The 17,885-nt window shown below is 45.8% G+C and overlaps 1 long non-coding RNA gene across 1 annotated transcript; it reads left to right on the top strand.

Annotated features, from left to right (window-relative positions):
• Nucleotides 1-2,565: 2,565 nt before the first annotated feature.
• LOC141418794 (uncharacterized) lies at nt 2,566-13,794 on the top strand. The gene is made up of 3 exons (XR_012443435.1): nt 2,566-3,031; nt 5,836-5,975; nt 13,080-13,794. It is a non-coding gene; the product is annotated as an uncharacterized lncRNA (long non-coding RNA).
• The last annotated feature ends 4,091 nt before the right edge of the window (nt 13,795-17,885 follow it).

The raw sequence follows: 17,885 nt of genomic DNA, 5'->3' as shown, positions 1-17,885 counted from the left end.
ACCTTGCTCTGAAGATGGGTAGCACCCTGCGGGAAGGACAGTGAGGGGTGGGGACTGATGGCGCCATGTCTGTTTTACTGAGATCAAGGCACCGAGGACCAGGACCAGACTTGGCTATTGATGAGGGCCACACCCAGAACTCCTGGCCTCTCCTGTGGCCCAAAGGGAGGCCGCCCATTGGAGGGGGGGTCAGCAGGAGTTGGGTTCCCACCAGCCCTCCTCACCCCCCAATAATGATGCTACCACCAGCCACAGCCTAAGGGACAGATGGCAGCACTGCTCTTGCATCTTTCCCCGCGCAGCCCTGGGAGGCAGGGACCTTTATTCTCTTTTGTCCCAGAGGAGATAGGGGCTCAGGGAGGCGACGACCCTCGCTCTGAGGCCACAGCTTGGAAATGGCAAAGGTGACATGCAAAGCCAGGCTGTCCCTAGTCAGGGTCCGCTGACCCCAGCGGCGCAAATGAGAAGCCCACGAGGCCCCTTGCGTGCTCAGCAGCATCCTCGGGTCCCTGGCACAGAAAGGGGTGAGGGGAGGGCAGGGGACAGGTGCCAGCCGGGCGTCCCTCCCGAGGCCTGCAGGTGCAGGTGCAGGTGCAGGTGGCGGGGGCGCGCGGCGCGCGGCCGGGGCCTCCGGGACCTGCGTGCGGAGGCGAAGGCGAGGCCGCGCCCCGGGTCCCCGCTCGCGCGCGCCGTGCCTGCCGCCGCCACCACCCGCCCGCCAGGCCACCGCGCGGCCGCCGCAGACTCCGCGGCGCCAGCGCACCTGCAAGGACGCCCCGCCGCGCGCCCAAGGCCGCCCGCGCAGATAAGGGGGGAGGGGGAGGGGGCGGGGGAGCGAAGGGGGAGGGGGGAGGGAAAGGGGAGGGGGAGGGGAGGCTGCGCCCTCGCGCCCCTTCCCCAGTGTCCCCATTGAAAGGCTTTGATTGACTGGCCAACGTTACTCCCCACTCTGCGCCTCTGCTCACTCCAGCCCTGTCTCTTGCAGCCTCTCTCTCTTTTCTCTCTCTTCTCTTCTCTCCTCTTCGCACTCTCTCTCTCTCTCTCTCTCTCTCTCTCTCGCCTCTCCCCTTTTTCCCTGTCCCCTTTATTTTCTTTGAGTCAGTCCCCCTCCCTCTTCTCACTCCCATTGCCTGTTCTCTCCCTTCCCTCTCCCCCACTCCCAATCTCTCTCCCCTCTCCCTCCCCTCCCCCTCTCCCCCTTGCTCTGTGCTAGCCCAGTTTCCCTGTCCTCTCCCCAACTCCATTTCTCCTTTCTAACCACCCTCCCCCGCCCACCTGCCCAGCTGCTCTCCCCAGGGCCACTTCTCCCTACCTCTTCCTTTACCTGTGTCTCCATCCTTTTCTCCCCGCCCCCACCGCCCCCACTCCCTGTGCCCCTGCCGGTCGCCTGGCTCTGGTCTCAGACAACTGTGACTCTCCATTGCATGCCTGTGAGCAGGAGCCAGGCCCCCAGAGCCAGCTGGAGAGGAACAGCTGGACCCCCTGCGGGCAGAGCTCAGCAGGTGTCCTGACATCAGTGGGCAGGGCTGTGCTCACCTGGGCGCCTTTCATCTGAGCCTCTGTGCACTTCACAAACAGTCATTAAAGCCCGCCTGGAGGCAGGTCAGGGGATATCACTGCTGTTCTGTTATCTTTCTTATTAATATGCACCCCCCTCCCTTAAATGAGTTTAGTGCAGACCACAGGATACCGACTGACGCCTGAGAGATTACCGTCTCTCAGGGTTGCACAGGCCAAAGATGACCAACTGATAGAACAGTGACAGGAGTTTCTGTGGCTTCCTTCCTGTAGCACAGGCCTCGGCCAGGGGCTCAGAAGCCACTCCTCTGTCCAGGTCCAGGCAAGGAGACACAGCTTTCTCAGAATGGGTCTGGGTGCACCAGAGGGAACATAACCCCTTTGCTCTTGGATAGATCCTGGAGCCTTGGGAAGAGCTCCATGAATTCTTTGCTGAGGGGAATGTCTGGTGGAGCATCCACTGGGGGCCTCAGAGGCTGCCTGGCGGGGCATCTCGGGACCTGGACCCAGAGCAAGGTCACAGGCAGAGAAGGTGGTGAGGCAGGTGCATTCACCCCTTGGACAGCCGGGGCTGCATGTCCTGCAAACAGGTTATGTCCACTACTGTCTTCTTCCCAAATTCTCAAATGGGGATACTTCTGACTCCTACCCTGGGGGCAGCAGTCACAACAATCTTCTTGTGAATAAAGACAGAAGGGAATGTGTGTGGAAGCCTTCAGGATGGTCTCATGAGTGCTTTTCCATGAAATTTGCCTCCAGTATAAAACAATGATTTCTGTAATACTGTCACTGCAAGGCCTTTGCTGTGTGAGCTCAGCCAAGTTACTTGCCCTTTCTGGGCTTTCTCCATGAAATCTGAATCTAAAGGTTTCTTTGACCTCTTTAGGCCTCTGACCAGGCATTTTCTCTCTCCTGCTCTCATATGCATTTCACCATAGAAGACCTAAGTATTTATTCCTCCTTCCAAGCCACAACCAAAAACCCTAGTGGAGGTCTTCTTTAAAAAAAAAAAAAAAAGTGACATATCATGACATGTTATTTTTTGATCATTTTTAATCATTTTCAGATACTTAAAAAAGATTTTTAATAGCTTCACTTAACTTTGAGTATCATTAAACAGAACTTCCTTTCTCTTTTCAGCAGTAAGTCAGCTAGTAAAGTAAAATGAAGTGTTCACAGTAGAGTCCAGGCGGGTAGACGGATATTCGCTGTAATTCCTTTTCTGTGCGTTTGAACCTTTTTATTGTAACTTCTGGGAACAGAAGTATAGCATGTCTGCCAGCACCAAAGAGAATATCTAGCCTGCAAATCAAACATCTCATAGTTAAAGATCAGAATCTCGCTACTAACTGAATTGCAGAGGAATCTGGAAGCCCTGGACTCTCCTTAAGGCAGAAGAAACACAGGCAGCCTTCATGGAAGTGGTGGTGGCCCTGAGCTATAGCCTAGAGGGGACTGTGGAGGAGAAATCCAGAATCTGATTGCAAGCGGCCACAGCACGTTCTGATCTTAGGTGAGTAGGTTTACCATGGTGTCCGGCTTTTTCATCTGTGAGATGGGGGAGATAACCCAAGGCCATTGGGTCCTGCAAGCAGATAGCTTCCAGAAAGCCCTTTGAGCTCCTTGGAATCACCGTTAAGATATGATCAGGCGCCAGTATGGTGCGAGGTGTATGCCTGGTGGCGAGTGGATTGATCCCGGTTCAGCCTGAACAGCAGTGGTCATAGGGCAGTCGTCGGAGCTTTTCAACTATCCACATGGAATGTCCTTCATCTAATCTCCCTCCTGCTCCCCTTGATACCCCCTCCTCCTCCCCCCTGCCACTCCCAAAAGGCCATCTCAAACCAGTACTCCACTTTGTCATTTACACTAGCTCCTGTCCTCCTGTCTCCACACCCTCCTGATGTCACCCCATCCGTGCCGTTTCCTAAAACCTGCCTCTCTCCAGACCTAGTTATTCCTGACTGTAATCACGTCCATAAGAACCGGCCTCAATATTACTGGGGAGCCCCTGTGCTAAGTGCTTTAAAGACATAGTCTTGTTTAATCGTCACAAAACTCTCCAAGGTAGATTCTTTTACTAGTCCTCTTTGATGGGTGTATTTAAGACTCATGGCTAGCGACTCCAGAAACTTTCTGCAACTTCTTACGTACATGATGTAAGGGGGAGCCCTTGTCCTGGCTTCACAGATAAATAACCCCCCTTGGAGCCACTTGGAGTCTTGTGGATATATCCCTTACACTTCAGTATGCATTTTGTCAACTTCCCTTAGAAGTTCAAGAGTGGGTAGACACCTACCAGGTAAGTATTAAGGTCGGCTAGCTGCTGTAACCAATGAACCTGTCAAACCCTGGTGGTTTATCACAGTAAGTTTCTTTTTACACAATATTCACGATAATGCAAGTCAGCAGAGGGCTTTACTCCATGCATTCAGGGACCAGGATCCTCTCATTTGGTGGCTCGGCCCATCTTCCTCACCGTTCTATTCTTGATGTCTTCTTTGTTTAGCAAGTGATGGAGAAATGGATGGCAGATGGTGTTTAGAGACCAGCCTGGATGTTGGGACTATCACTTGTGCCCACCATCTACTGGCGTATGTGAGTCACAAGGTCTTACCCAACTCCCAGAGACCAGGAAAAAGGATGCAGCATGCCCCCAGGAGGATAAAGAATAGAATTCTATGAGCACAAGGACTTGCTAGAAGGTATCCCTAATACAGATGAAGCAGCAATTATTCCAAGGTTAAGAATTTTTAGGGCTGGGCTGTTGGAGTCCCTTAAGCAGTGAGAGCACCTGACTAGGGCTGGGATGTAGCTCAGTGGTACAGGGCTTGCCTAGCATGTATGAGGCCCTGGGTTCCATCCCCAGCACCAAAAAAGAACAGGAAAAACAAAAAGAGTGCCTGCCTAGCATTCTAATAGCTGACAGTAGGATTTATCATCCAAGCAGTCTTTTGAGAGCACAAGGGGATTCTTGATAGTGACACAGACAACTGGGACTGAACCAAGCAGATTGGGAGCTGTACTCACCTTCTGTTGGATATAGACTCCCATTCCCATGAAGATGAAATGATCTATCTTGTATTGTTGGTATGAGAATTGAGCAAGAAAGGGAGCACCTCCAGCCATGATCAATGTGACTCACTAGCTGTCCTTCCTTCAAACCCATCCATTTTATATCCCTACTCTCTTGGAGGCTATCCCGTGTCACCTTAAAATTTAATTATATGAATTTGTGAAAGGAAAGGATGAGAGTAAAGAAAACCACCCCTGGACCATAAGTTTTACATCCACTTGACAGTAGACATTATTGGGAAGTTAGGTTTTTGGTTATCTCATTGTGTTCCATTAATAATGACAGAAACTTGAGCATGGATCATACAACTCATGAATCACTTAGGGCTCAAAGTCAGGGGGTAAATAAAATCACAAATAAGTGAAGACCCCATTGAGATCAACAGCCAACCAAAGTCTACAATGAATAACTGAATGAGTACTAGGATCAACTACCACCGAGAGTGTGGCTGTTAGAAGGACAGACAGCTGTGTTCTTACAGAAATGCACTGTATGCTTTCCACACTGACTCTTCACCTATTTTCCAATGACCATACCTTTACACTGGGTGTCCCATGTCTTCTTCTTTATGTCCCACTTATCTGATAACTCCAGAAATAAAGTTCATTGCACTTGTAAAACAACACTGATATCATAAACAAACTCATTTCACACTACCTCTGCCCCCCCTTCAATTCAACTGGGTCAATATTCATTGAGTGCCTGCAAGATCTGAGGCCCTCTTTTATCTTCTAGAAGTATCTGAATTTTAAGTGGAAAGGCAAGAAAATACTTAACCCAAACCAATCCATTTCGAGTGCCCTGACGAGCCCCATACCACTGGATATTCTGTTCATCCCTGACCTACAGATTTGACAAGTCTTGATGATAGTGGGTAGAGGCCAACAATGATACTACAAAGGAACAGGCCCTCCAAAGCAGAATTCTCCTGCCAAGCACCTGTGGCTCACACCTGTCATTCTAGCTACAAGACAGACTGAGACTGGGACAATCTCAGGGCAAGGCCAGCCCAAAAAATAGTTAGCAAGACCCCATCTCCAAAATAACCTGGACCAGGAGGTGTGGCTCGAGTGGTAGAGCACCTGCATTGCCAGCACAAAAGCACAAAGCCCTGAGTTTAAACCCCAGTCCCACAAAAAAAAAAAATTCTCCAGCCTCAGTTGTCAATAGTGCTGAGCTAAGAAACATCACAGCTATCCCCTTTATAACATCCTATCCTCACTTGTCTTGTATGCTTACAGGTACATCAGTGTGCTTGGGGTAACCCCTGAAGAATCCCCTGAGAGTTAAGCAGGTGGGGAGCCTGGCTCTCTCTGCCCTTGGTACGTGTATGGAGCTGTTGGGGAACAGCTCACCTGTGCAGCTAGTCCTGCTGAACCAGGTGAGGCAGAGTGAGATCTCTCTCCTCTCTCTCTCTCTCTCTCCCTCCCTCCCTCCCTTATGAGCCAAAATAAATCTTTCCTCTTTTAAGTTGATTTTTTTCACAGAGACACACCCATTTTACAGATAGGGACATGAAGGAGGGTCAGAAAGGATAGGTGAGTTGCCCAAAGGTCATAGGACCACAGAGGACAAACTCCATGTGTTCCTCTGATCCCAGAAACCCGTGTCTTTCCCTTTTCCCCCCAGATTACCCCTCACAGGTAAGAACTAGCCTAGGAATCTCACTTCAAAGCACAGTGCTCTTCTTCACACCCCTCAGTCTGAAGCATGATCCCAACTAAAGAGTTGAGCTAAGCTGGGAAAAATTCACCAGAGGAACCTAAGTCTCCAGTTTACAAGAAAGGAAATCCCCCCAGGAAGGTTCTGGAGATGCCTGGAAGCCTGGGAATTTAGAAAGAAAAGCTAAAATGGGTTCTGTGATAGTTTTGATGAGTTGTCACACCCTGGGACACCTACATCTGTGGAGATTGATGGCAACAGAGTTTATTATTTGACCTTGTGAATGTTGCCAAATGCCCCATGGGGCGGTGAGGGTGGAAAGAGGAATTCACTTCCCTTCTGCGTGGTGTCTGCATACAGGATTTTGTAGCTTTGCTTCTGGTTAGGGTTGGCCTGGGAAACTCTTTAATTCAACTCAAGAAACAGAGCAATTCTGGATGTTGCAGCGAGAGAGTTTATGAAGAAATAATTAGTGCAGGGAATTAGCAATCAGGTCAAGGAGGCAGTCAATGAACAAATAACCCTAACAATGTTCTCCACAAGCAGGGAAAAGTTGTGATTTGGTGGGATGGGTAGAGTCCACGGTCAAATTCATAGTATTGATCTCTCTGCTGTGTGACTTCCCTGGCCCTTTGCTCTACTCCTAAGTAGGAGCACAGTTTGTGGCATTCTCCAGTTATATTTGATATTGAGAGCTTTTTTTGTTCTAGGAACATTTTAAAGAACACTAGTGTTCCATCTTCTAGATGTATTTAGGGTAAAGGAGACGAGAACTAGAGAGAGTTGGGTGCATACAGTATACTGTGGGAGGTGAAAGATGGAGGTTGGGAAAAATATGGCAGACTTGGTGATCATTTGAGTTGTCTTGAAGATGAAGAACTAGTCAAACAGGTCATTGCGAAGGACAGAAGTAACACTCTTAAGTCAAGACTCAGGGTTATGGGTCACACAGCACATTCAGGAGACAGTAGGGAACTGGTGAAGCTTGCAACTGTCAAAGCATGGTATGACCCATCTTCACACCTAAACTTCTCTTTTTTCTTTTCAAAGTTTATTATTGTAATTTTTTTGACAATACTGGGGTTTAAACTCAAGTCTTCACATTTGACCTTGGTGCTGTATTGCTTGACCCACACCTGCAACCTAAACTTCTCTTGCTACCCTCCCATCCCGACTTTTGTGTGGTAGAAAAGCTGCAGTCCCTGTGGGAACTTCCCAGAAGTCCCACCCACTGAACCCTAGCATTTCCTGTTCTTCCTAAGAAAAAGTCCAGAGGTGTTTGAACTTATCCATGGATTTCAGAAAATCCTGGTTGCCCTTGGATCAGTCATTGTTCCTGGTTCTGCCTCAATTTCTTCATCTATAAGATAGAGATTATAAAAAGAAACATGACTGCCTTCATGCCCAGACAAATAAGTATCTCAGATTCAAGAGTGCTCAGTACTGGTTGCTATTCATATTAATTATTATTAATATTTTGAGAGCCATTTGAGAAATGGATCCTTATTCTTTGGGAACATCAGCCCCTTGCACAATAAATTTCAAGTAGCAACAATCAAGGGAATAGCCACCTGAATGAACAACCTTTGGCTTACAGGCGTTAGGACTAGGGACTCAAGCCAGACTGTGGCTTCCAAGATCCGTGACCTTGGGCAAGTGACATAACCTCCTGTACCTTCATATTCTTATCTGTAAATTGGAGATTACCTTATACCAACCACAGAGACTTGTACAGTCTAATTGGCTTTATCATACGTGCCATTTCAGCAGTGTGATAAGCATCTTGTAAAGTGCTCTTCCTTGTTTTGCTATTGTTCTTCAGTGGTTTCTTCATCTGTAGATAGTCCCTGTGATCCATCAGCGAATCCCAACCGGCTGCCTCTCCCAGTGGCTCTGACTGGAGAGAGTTCTGATGGCTTAGAAAGCAGGTGGAGTGTATTTGCAGGTTTTCTTCTGTGAAACAGGTGTGCAAGACACTACCCTATGGTCGGGGAATCCCAGTCCTCTACTGACATGACTGGACTCCAAAAATGGGTAGAGAAATTTCCGTAGGGGCCACTCAGCTCCCTCTCTTCAGTGTTTCATGCTACACAGCCTATAAGTATTCATTCACTCATTTAAGTATTTCCTGAGCCCCCACCACGTGCCAGGCACTGCGCTAATTCAGGGATGCAGCAGAGAGCAAGACAGAATGGGTTTTCCTTACAATTATGTGTGTGTCACATATGCCTCTATGATGCTAATGATATGTTTTATATCTGTGTAAATATGTTTACACACATGCATACATGCAGAAGTCACCTGCCCATCTGCAGTTCCATGTTCCATGGCTTCAGTGACCCATGGTCAACCTTGGGCCAGAAATGCTCATGGAAAATTGCAGAAATACTGATTCATAAATTTTAAGTTGCACGTCATTCTGAGTAAATGATCCCATTCTATCTCTCCTGGGGTATGAATTGTTCATTTGTACAGTGTATCTTGTGAGTCACTTAGCAGCCATTTTGGTTACTGGGTCAACTTTCTCAGTAACACAGTGCTTGAATATAGGCTTCAGTACTATCCACAGTTTCTGGCATCTGCTGGAGGTCTTGGAATATGTACCAAGATAAAAGGGGACTGCCGTATATATGATAAAAAAAAGCTTACAATCCAAAAGAGACATATTAAAATAGCTTTTATTCTGATGGAGAAATTTGAAAACCAAAAAGCCATTTGGAATATATGAGACCTGCAAAATATTTTTTTGCTATGTGCAAAGAAAAGAGACTTTTTTTTTTCATTCCAGTCCAATGTAACAACCATTACCTGAGCCTCTGCTAATTTTACAGCCCCAAGTTAGGTTCCCTGAGCATCGCTGATGAATGAGAACCTGTCCTTGGGAAGCTTAAACTCTGGCATGACTAAGAGACAAAGGTGTTCATTTCTCAGAGTGCCCATTGCTAGCCAGCGGAGAGAGCCGTGTCGCTTGGTGGGTGGTGCCCTGGTTTGTCATCAGAGCAACTGAGTCCAAACCATTTAGCTGGAATCTGGTCAAATGTCTTCAAAGTAGTACCCATACCTTCTGAGACCGTTGTGCAAACTCAGTGACACACTGTATATTAAGGACTGAGCAAGGAGCCTGGCGTATAACCACCTCCAAAGGAAAGCTCTTATTGCAATTATTTTAATGGGTACAGAGGCATAGAATTGTCTTCTTTTGAAAGCACTGTTATTGAATTAGTAAAGGGTTGGATTTAATGAAGAAGACTTTGTTAAGATTCTTTTTTTTTTTCCTCTGTGGAGGAGCTGGGCTTTTTCAATATCAGAATGACCCTTGCTGCTTCTCCACTGCATATTTCAGTTGCAAAATCTAGTTGTTTTTGAAGGCTCTGAACCTAGCTTCCCTTGCCATTAGGTAAGTCCTACCCATCAGTCCCTATATAGGCAAAGGACTTACTGAGGGTGACCAACTGTCCCAGGTTGCCAGATCCTAAGGGTTTCTCAGGACGGGAGACTTCCAGTGCTCAAACTGGGACAGTTTTGGACAAACTGGAATGTCTGGTCCATCTCCTTCATGTAACCATTCACACACGTGTGCACATGTACAGCTTGTGTGTGTGTGTGTGTGCATAAGTGTGAGCCTCAGAAAACAAAAGCAGCCCCTAGACAACACACAGCTGTGTCCAGAACACAGAGGACAAGGTCCACATGGCAGAGCCTCAGAAAGAAGAGAACTGCTGACGTTCACATCCCTGGGTTGTCACAACACAGACTTTTTTAGTGACTCAGCAGCCTCCAAGGACAGATCTAGAAAGATCTTTAGGTGTTCTGGGTCCCAGGACAACCCTGGCTGTTGACAGTAGGTGTGAGCCTTAGTCACTCTGAGAAGAATCAGAGCATACATGGGAAGAAAAAGTTAGCAGGTCCCCATAGGGTGGCACTGTGAGAACGATGGCTTTTTTTCAAATGTTAGCTCTGCTACTTTCCGGTGCTATAACATTGGCCAAACTACCTACCCCTCCTGAGCCTCAGTTTCCCCTTTTGAGGACTACATGAAATAAGATGTGGACACAGAGATAGGACTTCATAAATGGTAGCCATACTACCAGTGCCTGTTCCTACTGTATTAACATTTTCATGAATTAGGTGTTGACATTATCACAAGTTGGGAGCACAGTTACTCCTCAATTTTTGCTTTTTAAAGTGAGCCAGTTAAAATAGCTACTAAGAAAAAAATAAAATAACAAAATGACCAAACGGCAGATCAACACTTCCAAGAATAACAGCAATAGTTTAGAAGTGATGGTGAATTTATTTATAAGTTTTAAAAGCTAAAATGTTCAGGGAGAAGACATTGAAAACACCTACACTAGATTAAAAAAAATCTGTATTTTTTTTCTAACTTTAGAAATGACAATTCTTCCAAATTCTCTTGATCTAAATCAATCTCTCTCATAGTTTGTCAGGTAAAAGTATGTATTGTTTTAGGAGAGTCAAAAAAAAAAAGAAACCCAATAAAAAGAAGGGATCCCAGAATTAAATGGACTTGGGAAGTGCTGAACTAAACCAAATTTAGTGAGTTTCTTCTTCATCAGCCTGGACTGTGACCCTTCTATTTTAAGCTTTCTACCTTACATGCCACCACACCCAGCTATTGCTTGAGATGGGATCTTGAAAACTTTGTGTCCAGGCTGGCCTTGAACCAAGATCCCCTTGATCTCAGCTTCCCAAGTAGTTAAGATTACAGGCGTGGGCCACCAGGGCCTGGCTCAATGGGCTTCTTCATAGTACAGCTTCTCAGAGTTTTTGCTATAGGGATAGACTTTGTGGCTCTCCAAGAAGGAAGGGTATGGTAAAGTCTCCCCTCCTACGTAGCCACACTGTCCTTTTTACAAGGAGGGTGAACTAATGGACTGGCTTTGGATGGGATGGAGCTGGGAAACCCCAGTCTAGAAGTCACTGCCAGAGTCCGGGGTCCATCTCATCTCAGTCCACACACACCCCATGGCTGGCCTTCTTGGAACAGGCACATTCTTCCTGGCCTCTTTGTTCCTTCATTTGGCCACCCAAGTTCTCTGACTCACATCTGAACTTGGCCTTTACTCCTGGGTGAGTCTGTGCTCTCCACATTGACCACTAGGAAGCAGAACACGGGATTCTAAATCACCACAGAACCCTTTTTCCGTGTGCCAGCCCTCCTTTGTGGGAAGCAGGGTTCTCTTTTGCAGTAAGACATTGAATTTCTCCTACAAGAGATTTCTTTCTAGTGGAGATGATGAACATGCTAGCAACAAAATAATAAATAGCTTGTGGTGACAAAATAATAAATAGCTTGTCTTGACAAAGCTCATACTGCATGCAGACACTGCTTTTACCCTGTGAGGCTGGCACTACTGTAAGTGTAGGAGCTGAGGTAACAGAAAGGTCTGTGATATCGCATGATCTCCGAGCCATGTTCAAGGTCACCAGGAAATGAACTTAAGCCAGAACTAAAATCACATGCTGAAAAAAATGCTATTGCCTCTTTTACTCTCCCTGACCCCTTTACCTCCCACCCCCCCTTTTCAACAGCTTTCAACACCCATCCTTCTATCCTCTACCTTCACAGATGTGATGTTTTATAGTATTACTGATGCTCTGTCATTCTCTTTTCCTGTCCCTTCTTCCCTGAGTGCCACAGAGTAGTTCCACTGTCACAAACATGTTCTACATACAAGTTTGTATATGATCATGCTTGGTTTTGTGTGTATGTTTATCTTTTCGATCTATCTTCCACGTATGAGAGAAAACATGGTGGCCTTTGTCTTTCTGAGCCTGGCTCACTTCACTTAACATGATGTCCTCCAATTCCTTTCAAGCCACATGTCATTCTTCCTTACGGCTAGTAAAGGAGATTAAGGTGAGGGAATATGGTGGATGGACCTCATATACTTATATGAAATAGAACAATGAAACCTCTTGCAACGGCTTTAAGTGGGGCGAGGAGAGGGTTGAGGGAGGGAGAGAGAGAATGAGGGTGATCTAACCAATGCACAACAGAAGCTTAATGAGAATTCTCACTATGAATCCCCCTTGTATAACGAATATATCTTAATAAAAAGTGTTATAATAAAAAGTACATGCTATTAAAGATCTTCTAAACAATCACTTCATTAGCATAAAATAGTTGTACAGGGGGATACTTGTGATATTTACATATGTGCTTACAATATATCTTAGTTAGATTTACCCCCTCCATTGTTCTCCATCTTCTCCCCCCCTTTCTTAGAACAATCTCAACAGGTCACATAGCTGTTAACGATCTTAAACACTCTCCAACAGACAGGACGCCACCAACATTATCACACATCAGGGTCCCGAAAAATCTTTGATCTGTCCAAGCACTAACCTAGAATGCCTCAAAATATCAGCTGCATACCAAGGCCCAAAAAATATGGCAGCCAATGTCTTGAGAATTGAATGGCCACCTCCTCCTTCTACTCCACCTTGACAGGGAAAAAACAGCACATGCTAGATGTTGGGGTGACTCACAAATGTGTGGACCTTACCCCATGTCTGCTAATGCATTCTTTCATTCCCCCCACCCTTTGGTTTTTTTTCTCATCTTTTAATAGGAAAGCCATCATGTCCCATGACCCAAACACACTTCCTTGACCTGCCTTTCTGAGGCTAAACTCTTCCCACTTATTAATAACAGGCTCAGAATGGGCCTCCACCCACTCCCCCACCCCAGCCAAAGAGATAACTGCACTGTCCCACTTCCTGCATCAAACTGAGTTCTTGTCACGTTGTTGGCGCCACTGAGGTGACTGGCGCCACTGCCACCTTCCCCCCCCCCCAGGTGGCGGCTAATCGTCTGAGGGTGAAGTGATGCATATGTCCACACAGGGAACAACTGTACCCAGCATTTGCAAGCTTGTAAAAGGTGCTATATAAATCAATTATTAATGCTGATCGGGGTGCAATGGCACCATCAGCAGGAGAAGGAAAGCCCGGTGACAAGTGCCACACCTTCTTTGACACAGTCCTTTGGAGTCAGCTATCTGGCAAATTATGAGATGTAAGAACAGATGACCCCAGAGCGATAAGATGTGCCTCTTCTCCACGGATCCCACCTTGCTATTCAGAGGCCTCCACCTAACAGCACTACTTGACTAAAGAAAGTTCCAGAAATTCAGAAGGGTGAATCTTGGAGAGTAAAGTCTGAGGGTTGATACTTATTCTAGGCTCTTCGTTGATTCCAGTCAGGACTGTAGTTACCCTCAGTGGACTCTAGAGAAAATGGCGGCCATCAAGACACGTTTCTTACAAGGCAGTTTGTCATCCTTGGTGTTGGAAGACACTGAACTTGGTTTATTTTCTTAAGGGCACTTCCTGTTTCTTCCCTAGGACCCCCTTTGTGAGCTTGGGACCAAGGTAACAATTTCTTCATGCAGTGATATGATTGATTTTATGTTTATTCCTGGACATTCCATGACCCCAATCTGATTTGGTGACCTTCCTGGGTGAATCCAAATGTCTCTGTGGTGGTACAACAGCTCTACAAAGAAAATAAATGTTATGCATCCCATGTCATGGACTCTACGGTGTCAGGTGGCATTATTTAAAATGGACAGTGATTAATAGTAACGTCCTAAAAGTCAGGCATCCTAAGGGGAAAAAATGATGACGAAAATAAGTATTTGCCCAAAGTGAACTTCCTGAAACTCTAAAGTACCAAGAAAGATGGCCTGGGCGGGGGGAAAGAAATCTTATGAGAAGTGAAATGGAGGAGTCCCAGGGGGTCATGATACAGTCATGCAGATGGGTGAGTAATCTGACCCAGAGAGTAAACACCAGCTCTAAGAAGAATACCTCAACTGGGCCCAAGCTTAGTGACACATGCCTGTAATTCCAGCTACTCAGGAGGCAAAGACAAGAGGATCTCAGTGTCAGGCTGGCCCAAAAGAGTAAAGCCCTATATGATAAAAATGAGCTAAAAGCAAACCGGGTAGGGGCATTGCTCAAGTGGTAGAGCACTCGTCTAGTAAGCATGAGGCCCTGAGCTCAGCCTTGTGTACTGCCAGACAAGAAAAGGAAAGAAAAGAAAAAGCCTCGACTCACCCTATTTTAAGGGAGAAATAGGCAGAATACTGGCCTCCTAAAAGGTGTCCACACTGTCATCCTTGGAGTTCCTGGAACCTATGGATATATTACCTTACATAGCAACTCTGTGATCCAGAGAGGAGAGGCTCTTGGGTTATCCAGATGGCCCAATGTCACCAGGGTCCTTACTAGAGGAAGTCAAGGGAGGGGATTCCTACCTAGACTGGCCTCATCAGAATGAGACTGTATTTCAGGGTGGGAGCGGGGCTGAAGTTCTGTCCACCTGGTCAGCTCCAGATAGGAGTCGAAACTGCTGGGCCACAGGTCACACACTTTGGATTAGTCAGCGAGGAGCTTGCTGAGTGAATCGAATTCCACCCCTTATACCATCTGTGGTTTCCTACACAAGGGCTCCCCTAGCATAGGGTAAGCAATTGAATGACTCAGTGCCTCAGATCCCCTATAAATAAAATGAGGTAATAGTGATATTTGCTTCAGAGTTGATTTGAGGATGCAGGAAACAAATTTAAAAAAAGCAGGACCTGCAGTAAGTGGTTGCCAGGGTGGCTCAAGTGGTAGAGCACCTGCCTAGCAAGTGTGAGGCCCTGAGTTCAAATCCCCAGTATCACCAAAGAAAAATGCAGTAAGTGGTCAGTACACGGGGTTGCAATCAGTACTGTTCATGCTTCTGTCTTCCTTAGACCATAGGTAACAAGGCCAGCTTTTGCGTCTGGTGTTTGTCTCTCTGTTCTGTAGGCTCTATGCACTTAGTAGGTGCTAACTCACACAAATCAATGACCAAAGTGAATTGAGCCCAGCAGCCCACCTAGGTCTACCTCCAAAGGCACCATGGAAGGGACATGAAGGATGGACTTACTTCTTTTGAGTCCAATTGTTTTTCATTCATACTGTGCATCCTCTCAAGAGCCCTAAGACAGAAGAAATGGGGGGGCTAAGAATGGGCAGGTTGAGGCTTAAAGAGGTAAGAAGACTTACCCAAGACCCCATGGGTGTCAACTGACAAAATCAGGACTCAAAGCTATTTCTATCCAAGCTCGCTTTTCCTCGCTAGCCTGTGACATGGGACCTTCCCTCACCCCTGGTATTTTCCACTGAGAATTAGTCACAGTTGTCTTTGATGGGCTGGGCAGCCCTAGCTTGTGGTATTTATTTCTCTAGGGCCTTATCTTTATTAACTGTGAATTTATTTCCCTGCAGAGATAGCACTCTGGGTGAAGGGCCCCCTGCCCACACCTGGTCAAGTCTTGCCTGCTCCAAACAGGTCAGCAGGCAACTAGGAGCCTTTTAATTACCTTCTTCCTCACCTGGCCCCCCTCCCTCAAGTTTAAACCTGTACTGTAAACACAGGCAGCAGGACCAAAGGTAAGGGAGGCAAAGCATGTGGGTATTAACCCGTAAAGTCCCTTGATAAGCATTTCACTGCACCATAAATGAATTCTTGTTCTCCGTAGCTGAGAGAAGATAAAGGAGCCACTGAGCAACCAGGCAGTGCTATGGGAGTAGTGAGGGCCTGACCCAAGGGTGTCCCCACCTAGCTGGTGAAGGGGTTGAGCCAGATCATCTTGTATGGCTGACAAGACTGTGACAGACTGCATTAAAAAGAAATAAGGAAGTGATCTGAGAAGGGAAGACTTGTCGCATTGACGGAAACAGGTTTCTCCCAACTCCTCCTCAGGGTGGCCTCAAGTCAGTGCAGTTTAAATAGAGTGACTGAGGCATGATTGAACTCCCTTTCGGCCATACCATTAAAGGTCGTCATCTGGACCCCACAGGCCACCTGGATTGGTCACTGTCCACAAGACTTATAGTTCTAAAACCTTCTCCCTGCTAGCTTCAAAAGAAGGTTCCAGAGTCTTCCAGCATAGGACGATTTCTGACGAGGAAGGTCATTCCCCAAGGACTGTCTTTACCACATGACCTGTGTCCAGTACTCTTGCATTTATTTCTTTCTAACACAATTTTTTTCTAAATGCTCACTCTATACCAGGTATTGGGGGATAATACGCTCTACCAGTTGTCCATTTATGGCTTCCTGAAATTCTTGATGTAGTGGAGAATAGTCAAGTCTACAGGTAACCATGACAGATTGCATGAAGGGACAGAAAAGCCCGGTGGGGGGTGGGCGGTTCGCCAGCCCCCACACCAGCTTGCTTTTGCTATACAGTAAATATTTTTCCAACCCTGTGCCCAATGGGGTGTCAACAAATAGCTGGAGATTTCAAATCATTTGTATTGTTAGTTGAATCTTATTTATAAGGTCATTTTCATTCAAATGACCAGTTCCAAAGCCATCCTCAAATACATTAGGACCTGCCACTTCAACTCATCAGGGCTCTGCACTTACACATGGTATAAGATAACCCACACTACATATGCTTAAAAATATTAAAAGCTGGGTGCCATGGCTCATGCCTGTAATCCTAGCTACTCCAGAAGCAGAGATCAGGAGGATCGTGGTTTGAAGCCAGCCTGGGCAAATATAGTTCACAAAATCCTTTCTTGAAAAACCCAATCACAAGAAAGGAGCTTGTGGACTGGCTCAAGGTGTAGGCCCTAAGTTCAAACGCCAGTCCACAAAATATATATATATAATTTTTATACGTATATATAATTTTTATGCATATATACATATTAGAGTTGTTGAATACTATGAAATAAAAACTCAGGCAGTGAGAATCCAGTGAGTCCAGTGTCAAGGGTCCAGCTATGAAAAGTTGATTTGGGACAGAGACAAGTTTAAATTCAAAGACTCATTCTTCTCTTTTTCCAGTGCTGAAGATTGAACTCAGGTACATGCTAACCGATGGCTCTACCCCAGTTCCAAAGACTCATTCTTGCCCTGAAAAATATCCTCACTTCTGTAAGACCAAAACACAACTACGAAAACATATAGAACTGAAAAGCACAACCTGATTTTCAAAATATTCATGCCTTAAGATGTGCCTGATGTCGTGTTGTTTCTAATGCAATATATTTGAACGACCTTAAAGGTCACTTAATAGGAGAACACCTGAGTAGCTATTAAGTAGTCATTAAAGATATTTGAAGAACTTTTTTTGGCACACAAAAGAAACGCTTTTGATGCTAGGATGAAAGGCAGGATGCAAAATAAAATTTATCATTTTAAATAAAATTTGAAAGTTGATAATGAAGAAGGATACTAAAATGTTATCCAAAGCTGCCTCTGGGGCATGGACAGAGCAAATGAGATTTAATTTTAGAGATGTCACCATCTAATCTTGGTTTTGCCACTTTCTGCCTTGGATATCTTTAAGAAATTTAATCTTCTCTCCCAAACTTTCTTTCCCTTTCTGAAAAATGGGGGCTCCTAACATTATCATCTGCCTCATAAGGCCACTGTAAGATTTCAGAGAATGATGCAAATATAGAAAAACATAATAAATGATGAAAGTGATTACAGGAATATGTGTGATAAAATATTGTGGGTGTAAAATTTAATGGTTTCCATAACTAAATACTGTCTCAGAAGGAGATTGACATTAAACGTTTTTAAATTTTACACTTACAAACAGAATTTCAA

The sequence above is a fragment of the Castor canadensis genome, chromosome 18 (assembly GCF_047511655.1).
Source record: "Castor canadensis chromosome 18, mCasCan1.hap1v2, whole genome shotgun sequence".
In the NCBI taxonomy this organism is placed as follows: domain Eukaryota; kingdom Metazoa; phylum Chordata; class Mammalia; order Rodentia; family Castoridae; genus Castor; species Castor canadensis.
Note: the sequence above shows the minus strand (reverse complement) of the source record. Positions and strands in the feature narration are given on the sequence as shown.